This window comes from Epinephelus lanceolatus, chromosome 2, assembly GCF_041903045.1.
Source record: "Epinephelus lanceolatus isolate andai-2023 chromosome 2, ASM4190304v1, whole genome shotgun sequence".
Taxonomy (NCBI): Eukaryota; Metazoa; Chordata; class Actinopteri; order Perciformes; family Serranidae; genus Epinephelus; species Epinephelus lanceolatus.
In genome coordinates, this window is record NC_135735.1 from 44,740,927 (window position 1) to 44,758,697 (window position 17,771).

At 41.5% G+C, this 17,771-nt stretch overlaps 1 protein-coding gene across 5 annotated transcripts in view; it reads right to left on the reverse strand.

The window, feature by feature from the left end:
- Nucleotides 1-17,771, reverse strand: part of znf536 (zinc finger protein 536) — a 279,521-nt gene that overhangs the window by 212,501 nt on the left and 49,249 nt on the right. For 3 of the 5 annotated variants that reach the window (XM_033617187.2, XM_033617195.2, XM_033617203.2), the window contains exon 3: nucleotides 4,680-4,788. The exons of the other annotated variants lie outside the window; for them this stretch is intronic. The gene's annotated coding sequence lies outside the window, so the exon portion shown is untranslated. The remainder of the gene's footprint in view (nucleotides 1-4,679; nucleotides 4,789-17,771) is intronic. 5 annotated transcript variants of the gene reach the window in all.

The following is a 17,771-nucleotide window of genomic DNA, read 5'->3' on the forward strand; positions in this document are numbered from 1 at the left end:
ACATGTCCTGGCCTGGGAATGCTGCAGGTTCCCCCAACAAGATCCAAATGATGGTTCTAGGAACAAGGACAGAAGAGCTACTTTGCTTAGCCTGTTGCCATCATGAAAGCTTTGAAAAAAGATGTATGGATGAAAATATTTGCAAGAAACCTAAAAAGAAAGACCTTGACCTGTACAAACCCTAGTGCATGTTACATGATTGTGTGGATGAACATGGGTTTTTTTTTTTTTTTTTTTTTGGGGGGGGGGTTGTTTTGTTTGTCATTGCTCTCTTACTCAGGCCTCGTTTCCCATAACATAAAGGATTTCATAAACATTACTATTTGCCAGAGGTCAACTTGATTCATAATCTATTAGTGCTGGGTCAGTTTGTCTTTTCAGTGGCAGTACCCAGCCCGTTCCAATTTGACATGCTAGCCTTCCTGCTGCCAAGCACTGAGATGACAAGCAGTATTCCACAAAACAACCATACCGATTTAAATTTGATTGATACAGGTTTTTTGAAAATGTGGAAATAGTGCAGACTTTTTGTTTTGTTTTGTTTGCTGTAGTTGTGGTCAGGGAGGAACTCATCATAACTGAAGTGGACAACACAGACTTAATAATTTACTAAATGCCCAATCTGAGCCACAGATTTATCCGCCCATCGATAAAACAAGCTGTCTAGACAAAGGTGTTCTGAATGATATAATGACCCCCTGAAACCCTCTAACGAATAAAGCTTTAACATCATTTAAGATACAATCTCCCTGAAAGAAGAAGGCATCCATCTGCTTGGTGTTGAATGGTGAGGTGTTAAGCTTTCCATGGCGACATCTATCTCTCGCCACCACCTTGAGGGCATCTTTTAAGCAGAAGAATTTAGCCATTATGTGGCATTAACCTCATTAGAAAACACTCTTTAGCTGCTCCAAGATAAAATTGATTTACAGCTGCCATTTCCACCACTGCTCTCGATCAATGGTTAAACTATCCCTTTTATGGCCCTGTGCACACTCTCTGCTCTTTTCTCCAGTTTTCTTTAACTGCTCTTTAATTTCATTGCCCCCCCTCCACTCTTGTCCTTGTGCCAGGTATGTAGTCACAGAATGGAAGAGGGATTTTCTCTATTCCTCCATGGTCAAATATGGGACTGACTACATTTTTTTAGGGTGGATAAACATGACAGGATCACTGGCAGATTCCTTGAACCAATTAAGCACCAAGTTGCTGTCTTAGTCTTTTCTAGATGTGGGAGTTTCGCCACAGTCAGCTAAATTTGCGTGGGTGGTCTTAATTGAGGTTATATCTTAACAAAATGTTGTAGTGTTTTTCTTTCCACTCTTACCAAGGTTGCTGTAGTTATTCACAATTTAGGAATGTGATTAGTCTAAACAGCTGCAGATGTATGACCATGTCCAAAGAACAGATTTTGTGTAGAGGGGGAGTTATGATGAGTATGGCCTGGATCTTGTAGGAATATAGGATTTAGGTTGTTGTCAAGTTTTGATTATCAGATTGGGAAAAGTCAGGCTTTATGTGAAGCGTAAAAGTGTCTGAGACAGGTAGGGGTTATGGGCATGCAACATGTTTCTTGGCCTACCAGTGAACTTACCTGTTAAAAATGGTCACCTGAAGCCCCTGGAACATCAGTGCTCCACACCTCTCTATAGTCATTAGGGCTGGGTATTGTTTAAGAAATGACAATACAAGTTCCAATATCAGTACCCTTAAAGAGATGCCAATAGAATATTTTTTTTCTACTTAATTCAATGCCCATTAAGGGATTGGAACCATTCAGTTGCATAAAATGCCACCAGAAACTAAAAGCGTGTAGTAAAACCATACTTTCATTCAACCGTTTTGGTGGCATCTCGGCACACAAATACACCGCACTCAACTTAACCACACCACAGACTGTATAAGTTGTAGCTCCTGTAGTAGTAGGGCAATCACGTCACATTAAACTGAAGAATGCTTTCAGTAATTGGCTGTGAGCAAAACCATACAAATGGTCATTTTGACTAGGCCTGAATACAAAAAGGATCAAATGCAGATATCATTTGACTGGAGAAGTTTTGATACGAGTTGGAAATGGGTTATTTCAGTCGATACATTAAAGGAATACTGATTTTCAACCAGCTTTGTATCATAAAGATATGGCTAACATGTAAATGAACTGTGGTAAACTTCACTCCCCTCTTACTGGTGCCTAGGTCTCCATGCTCCCCTCCCAGTGAAACTCCGCCAGGTGACACAAAACACGTCATCCGGCAGAGTTTCACTGGCTCTTGGGCTGTTGATCTAACCACAGGCTGTACTTTCCAATTTTTGTATTGCCCACCACCCATGCCACCATCAAGAACAAGAGACACACCCCCTCTCATTCTCTCAAACTCAGACCAAACTCTGATCCAACTGTAAAACTAGGCAGTGCTGATCAAATTTAAACCAAGGTTCTGTTACTGTGTTGCCTATTTTTCACCTCAGATGTCAATGCTACTTTTTTTGTTTCCTTGGTTCATGTAGCATTCATTTCAAAAGTTTTTGCATAGACAGTCCAAATTTTATGAAAAGCCCATCTTGTCAGTGAAATACTTCTTCAAATGTACAACTCTGACAGTGATAGTAGGCTCTTAGTATGATGTCATAAAAGAGAAAATGAGACGTACAATCCACAGGCCATGTCAAAGCAAAATCTGCAGAGTAATACTGAGAGATGGAGTTGAAAGTTCCACAAAAAGCTGGTAGGTTGACTCTGAGTTAAGACTGTTTTGTCACAAAAGTGTAAAAGGTTTAAAGTAATTGGCCGATGTGGGTAATTAAGAGAGTTTTTGGTGGAGGTTTGGTACTTTGGATGCACAGTATACCACAAAGCACAGCTTTGAGCAAGCAGGGGCCACTTTGCCTGCTTCCACATGAAGTTGATGGGTAACACTGTGTACAGCTAAGCCAAGCAGAAAATCCACAATCTATGTCGGTGTGGCCAAATGTCAGTATACGCCCGCCCACCTCTGACAGCTCAGGTTTATGTGAACGTTTAAGCAAAACACTCAACGCTGTATTTCTTTGACAAATCAATACGACCACCATTTCAGCTCTCCTTCCTTCCCTCCCTCCCTCCTTCTCATGCTCGCTCCTTTCTCATCTCCCTCTGTCTGGGAGAATTGATCCGCATGGATGGAATGATATCAACCGACGGATAGAGTGATACGCCCCGCTCCCTCCTTCCTGCCCTCCTTTCACCGCACTTTTGACACATAAATAAAATATGTGGCCTTTTTGTTTCGATTCGCCACGGCGTTAGTTCTGAGAAGGGAATATGGTGCACAGGGCTCACATGGAGCTGTTGGTAGACAAGAGGGAGCTGAGAGTCGGCTGGTTGCCATCACTCACTGTTCACAGGCGCCCTACAAAATCCCCTGAACTTTCCGACACATGCATTTGTTAGAGTGACACAGTCAGATTCTAAAGAATGGCATTAGAAAATAATGTGAGTGCTAAATTATTCAGGCTTTTTTTTTTTTTTTGCCATAATGCCTCACTTTACAACCACACACAGCTGCACACACACTAACACACAGACATATATACAGTATATATATATCATCCCACTCATATCTGAAATATGGCAGATCCATTTAGTGTCAGCGTCCAAATTTGGCAAAGGAAAGGATGAGAGAAGGTGCTGTGAGGGGAGAAGAGTTCACTAACTCTGTCATCCTACTACATTAATATGCCAAACCAGCACTACAGTCAATCCTCACTTTAATATCAACTGAAATAAATCACTACCATGGCTACACGTATTGAGCCCTGCTATTAACAGATGAATGCTACATGTTCATCCACACCTTGGCTAGATATTCCTGATATGATGGCAAAGGCATTTCCACAGCTGGACAAGAAATAGATGCTAGGTGAACTAACCTCGCATCCTCGGAGCATGCCAGAGCGTCAGGCCTGGGTCACACAGGCCTGCAGGGTTTCCACTCCGCTCCGTCAGACAGACAACTTCTCCTCACCCTTTCCTGAGTGTCAGCTGCACTTTTTTGCACTCTCCTCCCTGCATCTGAACCCCTCAAACGCTGGTCAAGTCACACACATGCATACCTGCATTACATAACCTAGGCCCTGCTAGTGTGCCCTATACATACTTCTAGTCTGGACACTGGAGAGAAGAATGACAAAAGGGAGACAGCCAGCTTGGACTTTAATAAGACAGACAGTGTAACCGTACTACAACGGATAACTGATGGGATTAAATAGGAATTATCTGTTGATATGGCCGTGCAGCTCCTCTGTACGTCCACGTACAAGGGATGTGCAGCCAACTGCCGTGTGTGTGTGTGTGTGTGTGTGTGTGTCATTATCATGATCATCCTCATCACCACAGCGATCGTCATCATCACCCCATACAGATTGCATCATAGCGGGGATAGCTGTAACCTGCTGCACGTGCACACCAGAAACTTCTCCTAACTTTGTCTTTTGCTCTCCCTCATTCTTCCTTGCTTCCTTCCTCTTCCACTTCAGTTTCGACCATTCATGCAAGACTCCTCTCACTAATAAAACCCGAAAACCAAAAAGGGTCCACAGTTATTATTCCCTCTACCTTCCACTCCACCCGGAGTCTCCTTTCCCTTACCCCACCCCCCTCACCCCACCCATTTCCCTCTTCCCCGAAAGCCCTGAGTCACCTCAGACAGTGGGTGGGGGTAGTTTCTTGGACAGCGTCACAGTGTGCTTAGCCCTGTTAAGCCAGCCTCAGCTTCAGCTCCGCTTCTGGTCGGCACTGATCAGGGAGCCCTGGGGGGGAGAGAGAGAGAGAGAGAGACAGAGAGAGAGAGAGAGAGAGGGGAGATAAGGAAAGTGCTGAGTTCACCGCCACCACTGCTCCCCTTCCCCCCCGTTCCTCCATCCCTCCCTCCCTCCCCCTCATCTCTTTGCTTCGAGCATCCCCTCCTCGAGAAGGGGCTTCCCCCCTGGAAAGAGGAGGGGAAGGTGCATCGACTGCTGCACTGCTGACTGCGTTGCAATTACCTCCAACTCTCTGCTTGTCCCCCTCATCCTCATCATCATCCACCAACTTTTCTTCATCCTGCTCCTTTAAAATTTCATTGACTTTTTCTTCTTTTATTTTTTAGCTTTCTTAGTTTGTATGTGTCAGCAGTATTTTAAAAACAACAGGATGCTATTATCTAAATTGTTTAATTATTAATAATGTTCAGTATAAAATGGAAAAGTCTGCTGACTTTCCATAATTTTCTTTTTGTCAACATGACCCTTTAAAAAGGAAAGAAAAATGTGTCCATCTTTTTCTCACATATTTCTGACTTTCAAACTCTTTCTGTGACAATCAGCCCCAAACTCATTGGTTTTAACTTGTGCAAATCATAAATAATCAAGCTAATAGCAATAGATGACAAATGGAGAAGCAGAGTATTTTGCACCCACACGCCAAGGAATACTTCAACCACAAAATGACCCTTTTTCATATCACTCGCCCAGTGCTGTGTTCAATTTGTAAAGAAAACTTTGTTTTCTCGCATGCCTCCAAGGTGAATGAAGAATTCAAAAACTGAGAAAATTCTTGAGGAATTGGAATACAAGCGGTCTGTATTGTGAAGTGAAACTATATCAAAACATCCATTTAAAAACTCTCACACAAGTCATGCAGTATGATTCAAGTCTCACTTATCCAGTTGTATGCTCAGTACTCACCAGCTTTTTCTGACAGGGAACTGGACTGAGAGCGAAACTTGTCAATGCTCTCTTCAAAGCCAGAGTCCATTCACAAAAACAGTAATTTAACCTTGCTGAACACAGGAGCTGCTGGTCTACCGCTGCCTCAATCAATGAGTTTGTTTGTGTTATTGGGTGACTTTGGTGTTTTAAAGCAATGTTTCCCAACTGGTGGGTTGGGGGTCCTTTCAAAATCTACTCCAAGAGACTTGCAAATGTGTCCAGTTTGTAAAAAACACACTTTATTTTGAAGTACAGTGAATTTTTCGCAGTGCTGTTTCCTGCGGTAGAGTGCGCGACTAATGGACAACTAAGTGACAGAGATGGCAGACTAGCTCAACGACAAGGCCAAATGCAAGTATGACGCTGAACATATTAAACTGTTTGGACCTTGAGCAAATGACTGAGGAGAAATCTGGACCCCGTGGCTGAACCAGGTGGGAACCACCTCATTTAAAGGGTTAGTTCAGATCAGGTTCTGATACTGAGCATACAACTGGATAAATGCAACTTCTATTATACTGCCAAGTTGTGTGAGAGTTTGTAAACTGATGTTTTGATATAGTTTTGTTGATGTTTAACATGGTCTCCTATGACCTCCGTTTTTGGATTCTTTGTTTACAGTGGAGACATACGAGAAAAACAAAGTTTTCTTTTCAAATTCAATGTAACAAAGATTATTTGGGGGGTGAAGTATTCCTCTAATATCTAGTGAGTGCTAATGGGTCTTGATTGATCATTTCTGTTTTTCGGTTTTTCTAAATGGTCTCTTGGCTGTAAGTTCAGGCTTAAAAGATAATGATAAAAACTGTCATTACAGTATTGTGACATAAAGATAAGTGCAAGTGTTACCAAAGTCTAAGTCTTCTATCAGGGAGGCATGTAAAGCAAACCTGCTTTCTACTCTCAGCTCGTTGTTTTAAACATCTGAACTCCCACTGCATATTAAGGTATTAAAGAAAAAAAAACAACAGCTCCTGCGTAGATCTGCAGTCACATATTCCATGCAATAGATATCCAGGTCATTAAGCAACATTTTGACACCTCTGTTATTTACTACCCTAACCGGTTTCCCACCTCGTTTAATCAGACTTTAGTAAAACCCGCTGACTCAGAGAGAAACCTTCTTTCTCTCGGCACTGTTTATGTTTATCTCCTCAGCTCCATTCTGCTCTCTGCCTTTCTCTCTTTCTCTTTGCTTACTTACTCATATTTTCCAAAACGTCTATTTCACATGTGTCTGGGGTTCGGAGGGGCTGAGCCACAGAAACATCACAAAAGAACAAATAAAGTGGAATAAAGCAGAGTGTTTTTTTTCCCTCCGACATGAAAGACTACAGTTATCAAAGGCAGAGAGGGTCTCAGCTATGTGTTGTAACAACCAGATGCTGAGTGGAACTTATCGCAGCGGTCAGGTGATAAACGTGCAACTTTGTGATTTTGTCGTGTTTTACCAAAGCAGCCAACACAATCCTGCGTCTCGTCTTCCGTCAGAGGGTGATATTTAAAACATCCAAAGTGGAGCGCACCGTTTTTGCCTTAGAAGTGGTTTACCTTCGATTTTCTCTGCTGGGAAGGGATCACTTGAGACAGGAGGGGGAGGCGGATTGAAGGGAATTAGATGTGGCTCAATACAAGTTATCTTTAATGGAGGGATCCTGGGTGGAGGGATTCAAGAGAAGAGAAATTAGGGGAAAAAGCAAGAGAGGGATAGAGGGGGGAAAAAAACCTAGATGTAAAGTGTTGACAGCTGTGTTTGGTGTGGTTGGACTCTGGGGTCAGGTGTTGATGAACACACAAACAAATGTTCACACGGCACACATATATTAGCTGCCCTCGCTTAATGGAAGCTGGATGTAATATTGTTCTTGTCATGACGGCCATCTGATGTCAATTTCACACAGCGGTGAGACCCTCTGCAAGCTGCTCTGTACACCAGCCACCCTGGTACCAAACAAAACCAACACACATACAAAAGGTGTCCTTAAGCTACACAGTCATGTGTGCTCTTTTTCTCTCTCCCCCCCCTCATGTCTCTGTCTAACCCTCCCTCCCCACACACACACACACACACACACACACAAACACACACACACACTGGGATAAGTCATGAGGAAATGGATGCCCATGTTTTGTGGGACCACCTGTTCATCCTGGATACAAGTCTAAGAACCCAGTAAGGGTTAACCCTCTTTGTGAGAGGGAGCCAGGACTGTGTGTGTGTGCGCACAACTTCATACATGCATGTGTGTGTGTGAGCGTTGGCACCGCCCCGTCTGAAACGTGCCCCATGAGTGGCAGACTGGCTCAGGCTGTCCGGCTGGGAGGGAACAGAGCCCACTGCTGGGCCACCTCCCCGACAACACACACACAGACACACACATACACACACACCTAATCCTATGCACATTCCATGGGGAGCATCTTTCCTCTCCATCATCCATTCCAAACTACCTGCTCAGAAAAAAAAAAAAAAAGGACAAAAGAGAAAATGAACGTATTTGTGGTCAGAGGGTAGTTAAACAGAGTCGTCTTAAACTATTTAAAGTTAATTTTATAGCTAAATCCAGCTGTCAGTAAATGTTACCAATTAAAATCTTGTAAAATCTGATTTGAAAAAAACAAACCATACGATTTCATCTTTTATCAATGTTTATGGTTTACTGATTTACAAAAGTTTAAGCCTAGCTTGTACAGATTTTAGGGATATGAAGCATTTGACGATTCTCTGGAAAATGACATCATGATAAGAAAAAAATACCAATGTCAGCACTGGCAGATAATTTCTATTGCAGAGTTCAATCCAGTTGTCAGTAAATGTTATCAAATAAAATTTTGTAAAATCCGATGAACAAAATATACGATTTTTGTATATTTTGTGACATTCAATACTTTTATCAATTATTATAGTTTATCAACTTGCAGAACTTTAAGCTTAAGTTATACAGATTTTACGGATATGAAGCATTTGAAGGTTCTCTGAGAAATGACATTACAATAAGCAAAAGTACCAATGTCGGCACTGGCAGACCATATTTATTGCAGAGTTCAAAGGAAAATTTATGCATTTTTCATAAAGACAACTTTTTTAATTAAAAGAAAAAGAATTACATTTTACAAAACAATGTGAAAATAAAATGCATGTAGGCTTCGTCAGCTCCATACTTCTAATGTCCTGCTGAACTGAAGCCTCTACACCTGTCCACAATACAGCCACACACACCACGTTAACGCCACCAGTGTGAGAACCACACACTCACACCAACCTCGACACACACAAATGCATCCGCACAAACCACCTTGAATCATGGCACCTCTCATCATTCTCATAAGTGTCTGAAAATAGGGGAAGTGCCATCACTAACCACCCCCCCCATCCCCATCTACCCCCCCAACAAATAATCACCTCCTGGGAGGCAACGAGATGGAGAAAAAAAAATAGCAATCTTGTCTTTCAAACGAAAAGGGGAAAAATATTTTAAGGGGCAATGAATTTCGTGGAGCTGAATAGGATGTTGGTACATGTTTTACTAAAGGAAATATAATGGCAGACTATTATTAGATCACATTAATCACGAGTGTGCCAAAGGCAGTGACAGCCGCGCTGAAAAGGATTGAAAACGCTGGTAATGGATATAAATTACCCATTGTGTGATAAAAGGATTTTTTCTTCACTAAGAAGGTAAAAAGGAATAAAAACACTGAAAGAGCCACTAAACGCTGTGTGTACATATTTGCATGTGTATATGTGTACGTATGTGTGAGTGTCCTGCCGCCTGTGAGTGCGTAATATGTAATAATACAGGGTTATCAGTGCAGGATTAAAATTTTAAGGGAATCAGATAGTGACAGTGAGGCCTCGCATTAAAGGCGCCGGCGACAGAAAAGAGGGAAGGATTAAAAACAGATTAAATTGGTTTGTAGTGATGGAGATGAAAGGAAGGAGGAAGAGAGGGGGGAAGGAGAGTGTGTTTTGACAGAGGTCTGTCGGGCTTTTGGCACGGTGATAATGAGTCACATCTCCCATGCACTGTTATTTATCGCCGACTTGGCTCACAAACAAAAGATCAATAATTTTGAGCAAATCTAATGTTGTCCTCGCCGCTAATGCGGTCGTCCATCACATCTGCCATCTCCACCAAGGAGATGGACTGATTCCCTGTTTATTTGGAGATCAAATGCAATTATATCACATGGTTCTAATAACAGAGGAAACCCCCCCCCCCCCCCCCCCCCCCTTACATGAATATGTGTGGTGCCTTGGATCATGCCCATGCATATGTATATATAGATATACAGACATGCACAAAGGTGTCACGTATGTGTAAATGATAATATATGTATCGAATGGGCGATGAGTTCCCGCGCCATTTTTCCGCATCAATCTTCATTTCTTCCTCAGACCTTGCCTTTGAAATATGAAGTGTGTCAACGGCCCGTCCCCCCGCAACACAGGAGGTACACAAACATCCGTCAAAGCAACACACCCGATGTTCACCAGTTAGCCCTGCAGCACAAAGAGATGAGAAGACAGCAGATCCTTCACTGACAACTAGCCCTGGGTGAGACACTTTCCAGCCACCTGAACTCAATCAGGCCCCAGTGGAGGCAGCATTTGGGTATTTCATTTCATCTCCGTCCCCTTATTCACTCGAGGTACGCTTGATTTATCTCGCACGCAGGAACGCAAATCGCATTTGGAATCCAACATCGCTTTCGTTATGGTTATCTACATAGCAGCTGCCTGTTTTGGTCCTCCTGGTTGAGTGTAGCTCAGAGCAGACACTAATGCGAGGGCCATCAGAGGTTCAATCCACTGTATTCACAGTGTATATGATACGCACCCACTCTGCTAACTGTTGGCTATGTATACAAATCATTTGGGACCTTCTCTACTGTCCTTGGCACACCAAAATCAAACACACCCCAGTGCTGTGACAGTAAAGCCAGTGGCAGGTGTAAGGCACTAAGCTCCTTCCCCTTCTCCCTGGGTGAGGTGTGAGGAGCAAAACAATGACAGACAAAGGTCACCTGGCCCACAACGACCCACCCGCTGAGGTGTTGACCTGCCGAATGCACCCCTGAGGCAAGAGGAAGAAAGGAAGAAAGGAAGGAAAGAAAGAAAGAAAGAAAGAAAGAAAGAAAGAGTTTGCAACCAAGCAAGGACTTGAAGATAAACTACAGCAACCAAAAGCAACTAAAAATAATCCCAAACCTTGACAGAGTCAAATACTGTGGGTTATGGGGAGTCAGAGTGACATCAGGAAAGTTTTCCATTGATTCCATCCTGGTGCAAATTTTAATTTCCCAGGGGATGTTTTTCAGTTTTTCATTTTCAGTTTTTTGACTTCATTCATTTTAATAGATTTAGTTGTTCTTGTGTTTTTAAATGCTAATGTATTTATTTAAGTTATGTATTGAAAAGATGTATACAAATAATAAATAACCTGCCTTGCCTTCAAATTGCTAGTTTTGTTCAACCACCAAAGACATTCAATTTAAAACAATAGGGAGGAAATGCTTGGAGTTTTTTGTGGATGGATGACTTAAAACAATGAATCAATTATCTCTGGTCGACCATTCAATTAATCCTTTCAACACTACGCTGCACAAAGCAACTGTCGGCGATGTTCCAATTTTTGGGGTGTCTTGCATTCATACAGGTTTTCAACAGGCTGTATCAAAATCTGTTGTCTATAAAGGGCGAGGAAGGCAGATCCTGGGCGCAGGAGGTCAGGACCTTGGCAGGTGAAATAATAAAGCCTTGACATAAGGCAGAGAGCAGGGAGGCACACCACGACCCTGTGCACCCCAAGGCACCTCCCAACTGCACCTAATTCTCTCTCTCACTGTGTCTTTCTTCCCCACTGTTAACATATCCAGACACCTACAAGCATGGCAGACTTCCTAGATGTTCAGAGCAGTGTCAGGGCACAGCTAAAGGTCAACGTTCCTGGGAGCCATGCCGATATTAGCAAGAATGAGCCGTGTTTACACTACAGATTTTTAAAGAATGTAATTTCTTTAATGCAATCAGGAAAGACATCGCTACCCGTGAAACAGACAACCTCACCGGAAATAGAGTCGAGTGTTGTTTTCGAGGAGCAGGCCATGAGGAAATCAGAGAGGGAGCTGTTATAAATAGCCGACAAATGCATGCAGGGATCGTCACCTAAACTGTTTTCCCTTCCCCTGTTTAATTGACATCCGTATATCAGTGGTAAAAATGCAAATATACAGAGACAAACGTGGTGTTAATGACACAGCTGCACACACTCATCAGTTCTCTGGAACAAGAGTGACACGGGTTTGCACAAACACACATAATAACAGGTCAACGTCTCTGATTCACCCAGAGTCACGTGAAAAGATTTTGCTGTCTACGCCAAAACACATCTCACACACGCTCATTTTGATCTGTCTGTTGAAATATATTTGCACATGCAGAGGAAACGCGTCAGAGCTGTAAAGGTTAGGTGTATCTCAGCTGAATATGTAATAATTCACTATGATTCCAACTATCACTGTAATGGCCACCTTCTATATTGTCATAATCATTATTGTCACTGTCAGCATCACTATCATCATCAGCAGCACCGTCATCTGTAATCATCAGGCCCATCACAGGCCATATTTTTTTTTACAGTGAATGTGACATGGGCCATCAGTGGATGGTGATGAAGCGGTGTTAGGATACGTTCACACCGAGCTTGTCTGCAGCAGTTCAGTTGAGCTCTAGAGCATGCAGAACTTCAGTTATTTCTTTTTTGCCCAAGTGGGATTAGATTCCTCTTCAAACAGTAATGTTTCATAGTCTGACAATACCAAAAAACCACAGCAAGAGTATTTGGTGTCACCAGACTTCAACTTGTACTGTTTGATGTAAAAAGACCAAAGTTTATTTTACTCCTGCTGTAGTGGTATCTAACCATGTAGTTTATTTTGCTTTATTTTCTCCAAGATTTGATATAACCAGGGGTTTTTTCATTGCCTCATCCTAACTATAGTTAACTTACCATAACCACTTTCTTCCCCAAACCTTAACCATACTGTACTGTCATTGCCATGACTGGTATAGACCAATGCGGTAGGTGCTTTGTGTGTTTTGTCATCTACGGGTGGTGCCATGACTGAAGTGGCAGGTTGTAGTGTCTGCTGCTGCCTGCTGACAGTGACAGCAACAAAGGTGACAGCTTGGGTCACTGATGACAAACTTGGACATAAAATGGACAGATAACTGGCTGACTCCTGTTTAACTGTTTCCCATAGTTAAATAAGAAAATCACTTCAACTAAACATAGGGTTGCTAGTGTTTCAACCTGGTCTCGCTCCAAAGTCATCAAATGCCGGCGCTGGGTCAGTGACTTCCGGCATCAGACATCGACGAATAAAGCTGTCCTTTTTATGTCCGCATGATACGCAACCGTTCACCATCATTGTTTAATGGTGCCTAGTGACATCAGGGTGAAACAGAATGGGATAACAACAAAAGTTCGGCGAGGGTGGAAGGGGTGGTGGATGGCTCCGAGAACCACCGATTTTTACCCGAGACGCTGGCGTTCGCTTCTCATAAGACTGTAAAGCCAAACCTTGTACTCTTTTTTGAAACCCAACCACGTGCATGTGTTGTGTTTTGAAATCAAACAATGCACGTGACAGGCGGAGGTTGACACAATTCAGTTCTACCAGTGACCGTCTTTACTGGTGACTTTCAGCTGAATGTGTCCATGGTTGCTCTTAGTAACTCACGTAAACGCTTGCTGTAGATAATAAACACAGTTGAGTATGTATTCAAAATTGATTAAAGTAAAATCAAAAGCTTTTACATCTATATGATCTATTCGTGTTCTCAACAGCTGCCATTACTGCAGTCGCAACACATTCGGTTAAGAGTCACCAGTTAACACCAAACAAAACACTGGACATCATTGCACGTGTTCTGTTTTGTGATGTCGAGCGAATGATGTTTACTTTGTGGTCATTAGGCTGCCCTAGTTAGAGCGACCACCATTTGCTATTTCAGAATAACACCACAGTAAGTTCATTGAGTTAATTTATTTTATGGGACCACCACGAAAGGAGACCACCCATTGATCCGACAGCCCAAAACTCCAAAGCCTGGCTAGTCCGAAACTAAGAGCCCATTTCTTCTATAACCTGGGTCATTATCAAAATACGGTGATTTTCCAAGTCAAAAAAGTAAAAAAAATTAATTCAGTTTTCACAAATGTAATTTAATGGGAAGTATTTATTAGCATGTTGACCATGTTAACAACTGTAATGGACAACTAGAACATTTGTCTTTTTTAAATTTTTTTATGTTTTTTATAAGGCGTACTTAGTTTTCTGTCATTGGTGTTACCACACTTTCGGTTATAATTACAAGATTCATGAATGCAATAAAATGAATCAAAAGGCACATATCACAACATCTGGAAACTGTTGAACAAACTCCATGAAATAAAACAGTAATTTTTGGAATTAATTTTGAAATATTTAACATTATTACTCAATTTCAGTGATAATGTTTTATTCGACTATATGTGTACTTTTGATAAAAGACAAAATATGCTGATAAAATTACTGAAATTTACCATGGATGAAGTCAAATAATAATATATTTGGATAAAAGTTAAATTGCACTGACATAAGTAATAATAATATCTTAAATGATGTCTAATGTTATATGATCTTCAAATTTCCTTGTAGTAACACCACTGACGCAAATGTAACACCAATGACTTTATACTGTATGACAAATAATTTCTATTCATTGTTACATTTAACATTCCAATAAATGGCACTGTACAACACTGTATAACAATTAATTTAATTTCAAATTCAATTTCAATTAATTTCATGCATTTCAACTCAGTATGAATAAAATCTAACTGTTCTCATTCACAGCTGATGAAGGTAAAGATAACAGTAAAAAAAAGAACAGAAAACAGGCAAGGATAGGCCTGAATGACTTTAAAACAGCTAAAGACTTCCATTAAAACAGTCATTAAAAATTCCATAACATGGAGTAAACAGGCATAACATTAAAACGTAAACTTCAAGAGCTATTTCATCTATCTCTGTTATTAGTGCAAACAAACGAGGGCCAAAAAGAAGGCACTGGTCTCTGCAGCTCTGAAAGAGCTGTAAATTCATCTTTGCTTGTTGTTGATTTTTGATGTTTTCTTTTTGTAATGTTTACATGCGAGTTTCTAAATATCTCCACGTCATGGGATCGATCTCAACAGATCTCCGGTTGACAGGGCGAGGTTCAGGAATGAAACACACAATCTGGCTGTCATCATACCAGTTAACATCTTCCCTTGGGCCAGGCCAGTAAAACTTGTTAATTCCATTCCTGTGCATGCACTTTACTTTAATGTTGTGCTCCTCAACATCCAAAATTACCCCAGGAAAGAGGTCTTCATCATAACTGAGTACACACCACCGACCACTGTGATGGTTTCCAATGACATCAGGTCGGGACGGCACTGAGGCATTATTTTTTTCAACTGTGTTCTCCATCATAAAGGTAGCTTCTTGAAGCTCATAACAGGGACAGTCCCACACTCCTTTTGCTAGCTGACAAAAGCAACTGATGTCCCTGTATTTGACTGTTCCAGGTGTGGTGGAAATCACTTGGTGAACATTCATTGTCCCTTTAATAGGGAGGAGAGGGACATTTTCCATCCTTTGAGCCTGTGCTGTCACCTCATCCTCGCCTATAAAAAACAACTTCACAGATGTTCCAGCTTTTTTGACCTTGCTGTAGAACGCCTCTGCATCTTCGATATCTTGACCCTGCCTGGCCAAAGTGTCAGCTTGTCTTTTTAGGGCGCCCCCTATGCCATCAGGTGCTCCCTTTCCGTGACTAGCTTCAAAAAAGCTCCAGGTCACATTATCAAAACCTTTAACTGATGGCTCTGTAGACAGGAGGAAAAAATTCCCCTTCTGTCTGTACTGTGTGGTAGGACCATCACTGAAAAAGTGCAGATTTGTCACTGCTAGGTGCTGTGCTTTTATCATGTCTAGCACTGGGTTTAAGTGGGCCCATATGGCTGCAGGATCGTGCTTTCTGCTGGGGGACACTGAGCAAAAGGGGACTGGGTCTTGACCCTCAATATACAGGACACCTGTATGAAGAGAAACCTGTTTATGGGACCCCCCAAAATGCACAGACTGGATCTCATTAGCAAATTTGCAATTGTAATTTTCGCTGAAATCCACATGAATGAGACAGTCTTTCACAGTCATCTGTTCACGGATTAATTTATAGGATTTGTACTGCCACTGTATGTTAAAGATGTGTTTTCTGAATCTGGCGAATCTGTCCTGGAACTGAGATACAAGTTCATCCTCTGTTAATGTGAGTGTCTTCTTGACTGTGATGGAAGTTTTCTTCTCTTCCTCGCCTGGTTTTGAATGGCTCACTTTTTCAAGGCACCACTGTGTGACGGTTGTTTCCTCATCAGAAGGATTTCTTAGAAGAGGATAAACATTCAGCCTGCATTCTCTGCATTCTCCGTAATGACATTCTTTAGAATTTTTGCAGACGGTAGACGCAACCATGTCATCCAGATGTGTGTTGCCCAAAAGCCCCAGTTTTTTCAGGGTATGTGTCATGTACTGCAGGTTTTCATGGGTTTTACATAGGCAAGTGTCTCTGTCTCTTTCAGTGGGTGGAACAACCCAGAAGGGTCTCTTCCGACAGAAGCTAGTGTAGGACAATAACTGACCCTTCTCTGCCACAAATTTTTTATACAGATTCAAAAGGGAGTCACAGAGCAGTCTCCTTTGTTTCTTCACCTTTTGCACTGTGATTGTGTTTTTCTTGCCAGTGGCTAGTCGGCTGACGTCATCCCTCAGGTAAAAGTCTTTCACTGTATTGTGTACAGCTGATGCCTTATTTCTGTTGTCTTTGGACTTGTTTTGAACTGACTTCCATTTAAACCCAATTGTTTGTTTACACAATGCTCTGAATTTGTATTTCTTAATGAGTTTGCCAGTGAAAAGACGAGTATACATGTTTCTGACTTTTGTTTTTTTGGTAGCTTTATATCTCTCTTTAATGTCTGCAAGCAATGCAAAGTGGAAGTTTAATGTTTTTCTGATGGAGGACTGGTTGTTCAAGATTGCTCTTGTTTTCTCTTTGGGGCTGTCAGGGTTTGATGTAGCCGTAGCCTTCAGCCGAAGGAGCCTTTTTCTGTATTTTTCATATTTTCTATTTTTTTCCTGAATTTCTTCTTGCAGTTTTTGGATTTTTCTTTTAAATTTTTGTGACTTTTCTCTCCATTTCTTCTTCTCTCTGGCTTTATCACTGTAAAGAAGAAGTAAGAGTAAGAGTAAGCATTTGCATAACATCAGGAAAGCGCTCCAGGCATTCAAGTTGTTGGACAAAGGAAACAATACAATTCCTTGGCAACATTTTACCTGACTGATATAGACTGTAATTCTCTCAAAAATTCTTAGCCTAAATATTTGGCTAACCTTGATGTTGTGGCAACTTCATCCAGGCTCACATGTGGGGTCAACACTGCCTCTCTTCTCTGACTCTGTCTGTGCCTTGCCTGGTTCACTCTCCACTGCTTCTGCTGAACTCTCTTTCCTCTCTCACTTAAATCTTTGATTCTTTTCCGCTTTCCTGTTTCTATGTCATGTAAATAAGTTTCTTTTCTCTTTTGTAGATAATTAACTCTACGTGCAGGATCGGCATCTCGTCTCTGCCTGTACAATCGTTGTTTTTCAGCGGCACTTATTTTTGCCATAGCCTCCCTGTAAAATAGATTAGGACATTCAGAATTCTTCATACATTATGAAAATAATCAAAATAACTGTTTAATTTTGTATTAAATGTATATTTATATGTTTTAGTTGAGATAAAACATGCTAAATGATGATAAAACACAGGCCTATAGTCATTGGTGTTACAGGCAAGGGCGGTAACACCAATGACAGTAACACCAATGACAAACATCTATAACAGGCTAATTGCACAAAATGGTGTCTAAGCTAGCTCAAATGTGGCATGAGTCAGCATTTTAAAATCT